The sequence below is a fragment of the Anastrepha ludens genome, chromosome 2 (genome assembly GCF_028408465.1).
Source record: "Anastrepha ludens isolate Willacy chromosome 2, idAnaLude1.1, whole genome shotgun sequence".
In the NCBI taxonomy this organism is placed as follows: domain Eukaryota; kingdom Metazoa; phylum Arthropoda; class Insecta; order Diptera; family Tephritidae; genus Anastrepha; species Anastrepha ludens.
Window position 1 is genome coordinate 72,554,582 of NC_071498.1, and position 13,046 is coordinate 72,567,627.

The window sequence follows — 13,046 nt, forward strand, 5'->3', positions numbered from 1 at the left end:
AGGCCTTATTAATCGACAAACACATCAATCGGTTAATAGAATAGCAAAATCTGTTTCAAGAAATAATCGAATACCATTAGTTAACTGACTAACTGTTCACAATCGAACAGTTATTCGCTTTCGACTAAATTCTAACATCAATTTGACTATTCGAAAGGCAGTTTTCTTTCATTATTTCATAAGTTCTTATTTTGTGAATGGCCTTCAAATGGGTTGTTAAAGACTATGAGAAATTAGTGTAGGCCATATTTTTTCATGTGTGCTGCACTTGATTTCTTTAAAAAAAAAAAAAAATAAATTGGCGCGTACACTTCTGTTAAGTGTTTGGCCGAGCTCCTCCTCCATTTGTGGTGTGCGTCTTGATGTTGTTCCACAAATGGATTCTTGATTCTTGACACTTGATTTCTTTAACGTCTTCGGAAATGGAAGGAAAGTCCACATACAACTACGCTTACGAAAATTCATTTTGAACGAATAGAAGTAAAAATGCTGTTGTTTAAATAGGGACAATTTTTATTTAAAAAAATTTTACTATTTGAATAATGGCAGTTTGTCATTAATGTAATCAAACGGTCGATCTATGCTATTCGAGTTTCAATCAATTCAAAAGTTCGAATAATAGAACAGTCGTATAACCGATTGCTGGCAGAAGTTTTATTATAGATGATATATAATTTAAACTAATATAAATATAAATACATAGTGCGACATGCCACACAGTTAAGGAGATAATACATTTTTTACAAATAAAATCCCTGGAAAAAATTATTTCACAATATTCTGCCGGAGTTTGGCCATTTTGATGTCAATATCGCCCTATTAAACGCTTTTCGGCTTATTTTTTGATATACCTAAGATACTCGTATAGTGTCTGTGAATAAACCACAAATAATTGAGACTTTGGCAGATAACATTGGCCGGCAAAAGTCGAAACCCATTTATGCCTAAAAGCACTTTGATTGCATTTTCTAAGTTTCCTGTAAGGGCAATAAAAATATTGGGTAGTCGAAAAAGTCTTTTCGTATTTCTAATCAAACTTCAACTAATTTTTTTTTTTATACTTGTAATGAACTTTATTAAACCAAATATGCAGCATTTTGGTCGACCACATTTTGCCATTTTTCTCCTAGAGACATTATTCCATCAGTGTAAAACTTTTGTGGTTTCTCGGCGAAAAACTGCGACAAGTAATTTTTACAGACTTCTCTTTAAGGGAGTTCTGCATTGACCGAAACAAATGGTGGTCCGATGGTGCGAGGTCAGGGCTATATGGTGGATGCATCAAAACTTCCCAGCCAAGCTCTCCCAGTTTTTGCCGAGTCATCAAAGATGTGTGTGGCCTAGCTTTATCCTGATGGAAGACGACGCCCTTTCTGCTGAACAGTTCTGGCCGTTTTTTTTTTTTCGATTGCTTGCTTCAATCTCATCAGTTGTTGACAGTAAAGTGTAGAATCAATCGTTCGAGCAGGCTGGAGCAGCTCATAGTGGGTGATTCCTTTCCAATTCCACCAAACACACAGCATAACCTTTCGAGGCGTCAATCCTGGCTTTGCGACCATTTGTTGAGCTTCATCACCCTTGCACCATGATGTTTTTCGCACATTACACTTTTCGTCTCCTGTTACCATTCGCTTCAGAAATGGTTGGATTTCATTTCGTTTCAGCAAATAATCGCAGATGTTAATTCGGTCCATTAAATTTTTCACAGAAAATTCATGTGGTACCCAAACATCGAGCTTCTTTTTGTAACCAGCCTTTTTTAAATGATTCAAAACCGTTTGCTGATGAATGTTTAGTGCCTTGGCGATGTCATGGCGGTTTATGCGACGGTGCTGTTCAATCTTTGCCATAATTTCATCGACTTTTTCAACGATAGGTCGACCGGAGCGAGGTGCATCTTTCACATCGAAATTTCCAGAACGGAAGCGAGCGAACCATTGTTGTGCTACACGAACTGATACAGCATCGTCTCCATAAACTTCACAAATTTCATTGGTGGCTTGCGTGGCATTCTTCCCTTTTTTATACAAAAATTTCGAAATATAGCGAATTTCTTCATAATTTTCACTCATTTGTGAACAGCTATAACTTTTTTTCAACTTCTCCGAATGTAATTCTTTTTTTTTGTTAAATGAAGCTTAAAGTGTCACCTTTCTAACACCATATGAAGTGACACAATGTGATTGGTAGCACTGGAGATAGATGACTCCAACGACATCTATTGACGAAATACGAAAAGACTTTTTCGACTACCCAATATGCATGCGGCTAAAAACACGTCAAGTGTAAGCGCCTAGAAACTGCACCGTTTCAATTTTGATAAATTTGGTAAAGATACATGCCTTACCATACAGAAATATAAATTGTGCAAAAGGGAGTGAGGAATTTTTTTCAGCGGGACAATGAAGTATATCAAAGTTGTGGAAAATTTATTTTATTGTACATACGAGTATATATAAAAGTAGTGACATGAACTGTATAAATATTTTTTTAAATACAATTCCGTAAAAAAAAATTGTTTTCCACTATATGTATTTGCTTATGAATTACAGTATATTTTCTTGATTAAAAGCTTTTATTATAAGTTCAAAATTAGAAAAGAATCGCGCAAAAACAACATACAGTTAATTTCGAGTCAATCAATCAACATTTATTCGAATCCAGTCAACTTGAGAAATTTAATTTCGAGAAATTGAGACAGCTATAGCTTTTTTTAACGACAAAACTATTAAGGCAGTTAGTAAATCTACACCCTCTTCACCAACTAAAGTAAAAAATGACTACATACCTGATACGATAAAAAAGAAACTAAAACAAAAGAGAAAGCTAAGGAAGAAATGGCAGACAACATGATTTCCAGACGACAAGAAAGAGCTAAACAAATTGGGAAAAGATATAACAGACATACTTCAAAAGGAAAAAGACAAACAACTTAGCAATTATCTCAAAAATATTGACGCAACAAAATCCTCAAACTACACACTTTGGAAGGCGACGAAAAAAGTGGTGGGCGCCACAATACATTTACCACCAATAAAAACAGCTAAAGAGAAATGGGCCCGAACCTCTTCAGAAAAAGCAACGGTCTTAGCTCAACATTTTAAAGATACTTTTGAAAATAATAATAACGACATAAATCTTACTTATGCAGCAAAGGAGAATAAGCTGCAAATTAAAAAAATCACACTTACGGAGATAAAACAATTAATAAAAACTCTAAAGAACAATAAATCGCCTGGATACGATCAAATTTCGGGATCAATTATGAAGCATATACCTGACAAGGCAATAATTCATCTAAGAAATATTTTCAACGCTGCTATAAGTCTCAAATATTTCCCTAGTACCTGGAAAGTAGCTGAAATTATAGCGATCCCGAAACCTAACAAAAACGCTACACTAGCGACATCATATCGACCAATCAGCCTACTACCGACAATATCAAACATTTTCGAAAAAATATTATTTGACCAGATAAATCCTATTATAACAAGCATGAATCTGATACCTCAACACCAATTTGGATTTAGGAAAAACCATTCAACAATCCAACAGATTCATAGAGTAGTTCACAAAATTAATGATGACCTGAATAAAAAAAGAGTGTGCATGTCCATATACCTCGACGTAGCTAAAGCTTTTGACAAAGTGTGGCACCCTGGGTTACTCCATAAATTAAAAACACAGCTACCTAATGACTTTTACCTTATGCTTAAGAGTTACATCCAAGGCAGGAAATTCTTTGTTAAATATAACGACGCATGTTCAGACATTCAACCTATGAACGCAGGCATCCCGCATGATTGCAACATTTGCGGATGACACAGTCCTCATGGTATCTCATAAAGATACAAAAATCGCAAAACAAAATTTACAAAACGAATTAAATGTGACATTAAACTGGTTCAAAAAATGGAACATCGAAATTAACGCTGACAAAACAATACAAGTAAACTACACAAACCGAAGGACAACCATTGAACCAGTTAGCGTTGGTAATTCTGACGTGAATATTGACACCAAAGCTAAATACCTGGGTATTACGATCGACTCGAAATTAAACTGGCAGGAGCATATAAAGAAAAAGCGAAATGAAGTTAAAAATCGTTTTAAGAAATTGTACTGGCTACTTGGACCTCAGTCCAATCTATCACTGCAAAATAAAGTACTTATTTATCGAACGATAATTGCTCCAATCTGGAAATATGGAATTGAGATTTGGGGCACTGCTGCAAAAAGTAATCTAAGTATACTTCAACGAGTCCAGTCTAAAATACTTAGGACCTTAACTAATGCACCTTGGTACATACCTAACGCAGATATCCATCGCGACCTTGACATCGATACTATTGATGAAACAATACAAAGCGCTAGCAGAAGGCACATAAATAGATTATTAACGCACACAAATCCTATGATGAGAAGACTACCAAATAAAGAAAAATCTACCCAAAGTCGGCTTAACCGTCAAACACCAACAGATCTTGCAAAATCCTTGTAATCAATTGTCAACTAATCGTATTTGTCATTGTTATTATTATTATTAGAAGGCCATTACGCACTGCGACCAGAGTTGATCTATTGTGCAAGACCTATTTTTGTAACCCTAGAGTTTAAGGCTTTTTATAAATTTTAGCACTATTGTGGGTTTGTTGTTCCAAAGATTACATGGAGATACTACGATACCACCAAGGTGGTGAAGTCTTTTTCTGCCCAGCGCAGGACATTCACAAAGCACATGTTCTGAGCTTTCTATATCCATTTCGCAAAAGCGGCAGACATTGGTCTCTGATAGACCAATGTTATTTAAATGATACCTCAGGCTGCAGTGAGGTATCCTGTTAAAAGACGCAGATCTACTCTGTTTAGTGAGAGTAGCTTGTCTGATATTCCTTTGTTGGGACTAAGAAATTGTTTGGCTTGACGCTGACCGGCACAATTTAGCCAGTGTGCAGCAAATTTCCTTTCTTCCCATTTCCTGAGGAATTCATTAATGTGGCTTTTCGTGAGTCCACAGAAAGGCTCAGGACCAGTAAGTTGCATATTTGCTCCTTGTTTTGCGAGGTCATCAGCCATTTCATTCCCCTCATGCCCTTCATGTCCCGGAATCCAGACTAGAGTTACTGTGTTGAGGTTTCCTAACATGTTGAGAAGGTTTAGGCAATCATTTACCAATTTAGAGGTGATAGTTGTTGATAGAAGGGCTTTTAGAGCCGCTTGACTATCTGAGAGTATGTAGATGTGAGTACCTCTCATTTTCCTGCGAAGGCATTCTCTCACACATATTTCAATGGCATGTATTTCTGCCTGGAATATTGTTGGGTAGAGTCCCATCGGAATCGATTTTTTAAATTTAGGCCCATTGATTCCTGCCCCTGCTCTACCATCTTCCAGCTTGGACCCATCAGTGAACCATAATTGAGATCCAGGCTTGAAATTGATAGAATTAGTTCTCCAAGTTGTTCGTTCATTAATAATAATTCGGAAGTTTCTGTAGAGAATGGGTTTGGGAGATATTGTATCCACCCTGTGTAGTATAGGAGTGTGTCGAAAGTCTTCTAAGATCTTTAGATGTCCTCTCATATCTCCACTTTTAAGATCGGCGTTGCCTTTTAGTCTTAAGGCACTCAATCTTGCTTCTTTTTCAATTAAGATGGGAAGCGGTGGTATACCTAGGAGCACGCCCAAAGCGTCAGTTGGGCATGTTTTCATTGCTCCTGTTATACCGATGCAGATGAGGCGGTACAATTTGTTAAGATCGCTTGCCGCCTTTCGTTGCTTGACTTTGGGCCACCATGCTATGGAAGCATAAGTGACTATAGGCTTAACAACTGTAGTGAATGTCCAGTAGGTCATTCTGGGGCTGAGCCCCCATGTTTTACCAAAAAGCCTTGTGCAGGCATAGAATGCCCTTGTGGCTTTTACAGTAACTTTCTCAAGATGCGAGTTCCAGGTAAGCGCTTTGTCAAGGTTGACCACTTTGTCATTGTTAACCACTTGTTTTTTAATAATATGTATATATTTCTTCTAATTGAGCTTGGGGGCATTGGCCCTTCAATATCACTCTCATTCCATCGTTTTGTAAATCAAATTACTTATTGTCTAACGGCAGGTGTAATATTTTATGGAAGAAATACAAAAAACAAAAAAAAAAAAAGAAAGGTGCGGTTACAGTTTTCGGTACGGTATGCATTTTTAAAGTTTCTGCAGTGGCTTGCAAGTCATCAGATCTATAGAACTTTTATTCATTTCTTTTGAAACAAAGGTATTATGGTTGCCACATATTTAATAATGTAATATTATTTTAATTTTCTTTTCAGGTAAGTTTCACTATGGATTTATCTACGTATACCATAAAAAGGATTTATGTGAGTTGAATTTGAATTAGCAACAAATTAAAAATTCTTCAAGAAATTAAATGAACCAGGAGTTCAGTAAATTCTTGGAATCTATTCTATAAAATCCCTTTGAAATTTAAATGTTGAAGTATTGAAAATTTCGAGACGAAGATTCGAAAAGCTACATACACTTTGTAGCCTGGTGAAGAAAATTGCATTCCTTGACTTTATTTAATAGCAATAAATTTTGCTATACTTTCCGCTACTAACCAATGTAAGTAAAAAATAAAGCAAAAATCCTCAAGAAATGTGAGTGTAGTGTGCAAGAAGAGCGAACAGCAGCGATTTAAAAATCTAAATTCTAAAAAAAGGTTTGCGTACGCCTCCAAGCGTGCGTTATGCCAGCGCATTCGAGGCGAAACGACCACAGCAGCAATAATATGCAAAAATGTTATAATAGTAGCAGACACTTAACCTATGACCTGCTTGGAAATTCTTACGCCACATAACTGTTGTTGCTGTTCTTGTTATATATCTGTGGGGACGTGAATGTGCCACACATATACATATATTAGGCCGGGTCGATTTGTGGGGAGGCAAAAAAATCACCCATTGCTCTGTGAAAATCATATTCTAGGGATCAAAATAAGAAACTTTGCCGAAGGATCCATACTATACCTCTAAAACGAATTCTGATGTCCCCCAATTTGGGTCGAACTTTTTAGTTTCTTTTCTGATGTAAAGGCCAAAAATGGTGATATTTTGAAATGATTGTATGGGGAACCCCCCAGGGAGTTCCAGGGGGTGTGCCACTGGCATGGGTGGATCGGCCATCCAAAGTTAGTGGGGGTCGGTCATACATTTGGACTCGATTGGAGCACTCTAAATGGGTCAAAGTGGGATTTTTCGTTCGACCCAAATTGGGGTACATCAGAATTCGTTTTAGAAGTATGGTTTCTTCGACAGAGTTTCTTAGATTTTCACAGAGCAATGAGCGATTGTTAAATCGACCCGCCTTAATATATATATATATATATTACTATTAACTTCTTTATTCAAATAAAAGATACAAACTTAACAAACTATAAACTTAGTAACCAAAAATTGCTTTGCGTGTTAATCGATTCAAGGTTCTGAAAACTCTGGTTTCAGTTAAGAAAAAATGATTATTCAAAAAGTTCTTGCGACAAAACTGCGAAGAAGAAAACCAAAAGAAATTCATGAGAACTTCCTTACGAATACTGGTGTTGCCGCATTGAATTGTTCAGTGTGTTCCCACATATCCACCAGCCAATATAATATATTTGTTATGGGCACAAAAGGCTTTTGCTAGCAACCAGTAGTGCATTAAAAGAGCAACATTTTGTTGCTTTTCAATTCGCGGCAAGATAAATAGGCGGTTTGTAAATTCAGAAAGGCGAAGAAAAAATGCATCTACTATGGCATGCTTTTGTACATTTTTGTTTCCGCATTTATTGCAAAGTACTCAAATACCTGCTTATTTCGTGCAAGATGAAGTGCATATAAATTCTTTTGTATTCAGCTTTTGCTCAGAGCTTTGCCTGCCTTGGGTGTTTCCTGCTATTTATTGTGCATATGTATATAAGCAATATTTTTATTTTTCCTGTCCTTACTATGCTATGCTCGTATTGACAATAAACTGGGTATAACACATTTTTATATTTTATCCTTATTCTCTCGCTCCGTCGAAGTGCTCGGCTGCATTTTTTATGTCGCTCTTGAGACATTCATTGTAGCGAATTTATTGGAAACTACATTGTGTTTAATGCTCGCAGCAGCATAACTGTCACTGTAACGCGCTTTTCATTCTTCTTATGTACAAGTACTGTAGTAAGTCTTTTCGGTTTCCAATGGCAAAATACTTTAGAATTTGTCTTCCTCCGTTTTTCCGGGTCAGTAGTTGATGCGCCGTAAGAGCCACGAGTGTTATAAAGTGTGCGCCTTGGAGCTTACCTTTATTCCTATTCAACTCTTTCGATTGCTTTCTTACAGAAAAAGTGCTCAAGTAGTGGTATAGTCGTTTCAAAGAAACAGCTGGTGAGCAATTTTCATTTATACAAATATATTATTTTATTTAAAGAAAAAGGCATTCAGTGGTTGCTGAAGAAATTAGACCTTCAATTTGATAAATTCGCATACATTTTATTATTAACCCTAAAAGGCTCCTAAACAAAAAATCACACTTGGTGCCATTCGAATTAGTTTTACCAAAATGTTCAAGCAAGGCCACTGGCCGACGATTTTTCGGTAGATCTTGACGATGACCCTTGGAAGCAGGCCCGTGCGCACGGGGAGGTTTGCAGGGTGCAAACGCTTATGGTAACATTTTTTGAAAACCCCCCTAAATCTGAGGGTCTGCGCATGGGCCTGCTTGGAAGAGTTATAAAATTAATTATTTATCACTCATAAATGTCACAGTTTTTTTTTTCTTTTTAATTTTTTATGGAGGTTACAGTTTTAAAATTGTAAAAATATGTACAACCGACTAAATATTTTCAAAATAACTCTGAAATTCTTGGGCCCGGAATCAAAAACAAATAATTTGAAATTGTATTAAAAAAAGATCCTTTCCGTATACAGCGAGTTTTGAAAATAGAATAGCTTAAGGTACTAATAATTCGTTACAAAGCTACTTTGACAAAAATTCTTAACTGCTCTCAAAGCTATAGTAGTTATTAATTTGTAAAAACAATGCTCCAACATATTGCCCAGACTTTTTTATACTTGTGCGTCTTACGCGATAGCTCTCGTCTATAATCTTGAAGTCTTACAAATGAAGTCGCCTTTAAAACTAATGAACATTATAAATTTTGGTCCATATGGACCGCTCTTCAATATATTTAAATTACCCTTAGCACCTAAAAATGTCCGTAGTCGTATACAAAAGCTTTGATGCATGGGAAGCATAAGTGAAAGCTTTTATGTAAAAGCTCGAGCAATAGTGACGCCTACAAACACTGTAAGCTTTAAAGTTACTTAATTCACCTAGCGAATTTTAAAATGAAGCTTTCTCGAAAACTGAAATAATTGCTAGAATCTCAAAAGTTTTAGCTGATAGATTCCCTGATGCTGGAGAGTCAAAGTCATCCGATTAAGCGTTCATGTAAATACACGAGCAATAGTTTTTTTTTTCAAACGATATCGCCTTCCAATCAAACGCATGTTATCAGGCAAGTAAGGAAAGCTTTAAAACTTAAATGTATTCTAAAGCTCTTTCGCCTCTTGTGTAGACTAACTTTCACTCATAAACCAATGAAAGCTACGGAAAGTGCAAGAGCTCTGTAATTTGTTTCCAAAAACTATTGAAGCTCTGTCAAAGCCATTTAAGCTTTGCTCTTTATTAAAAACCTTTCTAAAAGTTCTAATCTCTTGAATTAAAAATCAAATACGTACTTAAATCCTTTATATTATTACTAACATTGGTATTTGTTTTTTTTTCATATCTAGTTTATTATCTTAAGCTTTTCGCTATTTTAAAAAAGTCGCCTGTTTTCTCTGCCGGCATCCCTTTCATTTAGTTTTTACTTTGACGTTTTTCTTTCTTCTTCTTCTCAATTTAACAAAGCGCGCCAGTCGTTTCTTTCTCATGCTAACCGGCGCCAGTTGGACACACCAAGTGAAGCAAGTCCTTCTCCACCTGATCTTTCCAACGCTGAGCAGGCCTTTCTCTTCCGCTGCTACCACCAACTGCTACCACATCGAATTCTTTCAGAGCCGGAACGTTTGTATCCATTCGCACGACATGACCCAGCCAGCGTAGCCGCTGGATCTTTATTCGCTGCGCTATGTCTATGTCGTCATAAAGCTCATACAGCTCATAGTTCAATCACCTGCGATATTCGCCGTTGCTAACGTGCAAAGGTCAAAAATCTTCCGCAGAATCTTTCTCTCAAACACTTCAAGCGTCACTTCATCGGATGTTGTCATGATGAGAGCCTTGTAGAGTGTTAGTTTTTGCTCATTTGCCTACTTAGTCCAAAGAAGCACTTGTTGGCAAGAGAGATTCTACGTTGGATTTCAAGGCTGTCATTGTTATCGGTGTTAATGCTGGTTCGTAACTATATGAAGCCTTTTACAACCTCGAAATCATAACTGTCAGCAGTGACGTGGGTGCCGATATACGAGTGCGCCGACTGTTTGTTTGATGACAAGAAGTACTTCGTTTTGCCCTCTTTCACCACCAGATCCATTCGCTTTTCCTCTTTATCCAGTTTGGAGAAGGCAGAACTAACATCGCGGTTGTTAAGGCCGATGATGTCAATATCATCGGCATACGCCAACAATTGTACGCTCTTATAAAAATTGTGTCTGAGCACTTAAATTCTCCGGCTCGTACGATGCTCTCTAACATCAGGTTAAAGAAGTCACACGACAGCGAATCACCCTGTTTGAAACCTCGTTTGGTATCAAACGGCTCGGAGTGGTCCTTTACCAATTCTGATGGCGCTGCTGGTATTGTGCAACGCCATCTTGCATAGCCGTATTAGTTTTGCGCGCGTACCAAGTTCAGACATCGCGGCATACAGGTAACTTCTTTTTGTACTGTGGAATGCAGCTTTGAAGTCGACGAAAAGATGGTGTGTGTCGATTCCCCTTTCATGGGTTTTTTCCAAGATTTGACGTAATGTGAATATTTGGTCGATTGTGGATTTTCCAGCTCTAAAGTCATACTGAAAACGTCCAATCAGTTGGTTGATGATGGGTTTCAGCCTTTCACACAATGCGCTCGCTAGAACCTTATAGGCGATATTTAAAAGACTAGTCCCGCGGATTGTGCAGGCAGAGCACACTTAAGTTCCAATCGGCAGGCATTCTTTCACCCCACAATATTTTTTATGATCTGATGCATGCACCTTTCCAGCTCCTCGCCGCCATGTTTGAATAGCTCAGCCGACAGTCCGTCGGCGCCCGCGGCTTTGTTGTTCTTTAGACGCGTTATTGCTATTCTCACCTCGTCATGTCGGGTAGCGGAAGGACAATTCCGTCGCCAACGATTGGGGTATCAGGATCTTCACATTCTCTGTGATATGAACAGCTATCACTATTTAACAGGTTCTAGAAGTATATATATATATAACTGGCGCGTACACCCTTTTTGGGTGTTTTGCCGAGCTCCTCCTCCTATTTGTGGTGTGCGTCTTGATGTTGTTCCACAAATGGAGGGGCCTACAGTTTCAAGCCGACTCCGAACGGCAGATATTTTTATGAGGAGCTTTTTCATGGCAGAAATACACTCGGAGGTTTGCCATTGCCTGCCGAGGGGCGACCGCAATTAGAAAAATGTTTTTCTTAATTTTGCTTTCCCTGAGATTCGAACCAACGTTCTCTCTGTGATTTCCGAATGGTAGTCACGCACCAACCCATTCGGCTACGGCGGCCAAAGTGTCGAGAAGTGTCCCTTCATTATTTAAGTATGATCTGGATGTCGATATGTAGAAGGGCACACAAGTGGGGAAAGTTACTGATCGCCATTAACTTGGAGGTGGCGAGGACGTTTCTATTGTGTATAGTTCAAGCGGCTCACAACTTCCGGGTTTAGCCTAAGTATCCCGATTTAGTTTCATTAAGTCTTATATTCTTTGTTCTAGTGCAGGTTTTTATTTTGTTAATCGAACCCTGTAGCTTTGGAGTGGATACACTCTCGTTTTCACCAACAGCGAGTACACGTCTATCACCGGATAATGTCGCTATTTTGCAAGATTTTGGGACCGGTATATCAGAAGTGTACAACAGGTACAGAATAAGCCCAAGAATACCGCCTTGAGGAATGCTGGCATTGAGTTTCTAAATGCTGATTATAATAACGCCGATATAAGAGACCAGTAAACTCATCGGAAGTAGTGTCTTGTAGGTTTGTACAATAGATCAGTCACTCATGACTTTACCGAAAGCCAAATGTTGTTTTTTCCAACAGATTTTTTTATCGTGTGGACTATTCTATGAATTTGATCTGTCGTAGAATGTTTTTCTCTGAACCCAAACGGAGTAATGATAATGGGCGATATGAGGTTGCCTCATTGGCATTTTGGAGCTTTTGAAATTTTCAATTAATACACTGTTTTTAACTTTTCTCCTTAAGAAAACATTTGACACGCGAGGGATGAGTCAAATCGGCTTATAGTTTAAAAAGCATATCCTTTAAAATATTTAAGCTTCAATAACTTTTTAAGCCTTCATAAATTCCACATAAGTTTTGTGGGTTATTTTTTAATTTGCTTTGCGATAAGTAGACCAACTCATATAAGTGAATATAACCAATCTACAATATTATCGAAGACGTCACTGGTCGTCATTCTTACCGCGCTTCGACCTTTTTGCACCCACTCCAGACATTTGGCAGAGCTTTTAATAATCACTGCGAAGGCTGAGCAATGGCAGCGTGGCACCTGCCATGTAGATGTTCAGCTTTGACGAGGAAACAGAAGAGCATTCTGAGAGCGTTGGAATACAATTCGCATCTTTTTTTACTATTTGCTCAACTTTATTAGTACTAAAATGGCAGTTAGTTACCACTTGGGCTATGAGGCTCTTCGTTTCCATCATAGGCTGACCGTGGCTTAATAATTTCATAGTTTTTACTATAAATTGTTTACCACTCAACGTGGAAAAATGTGTTACAGGAAAATGCAAATGCGTGGGGAAGCGCAACAATCACGCACAGAACAATTGCGACTATAATTAAATTCT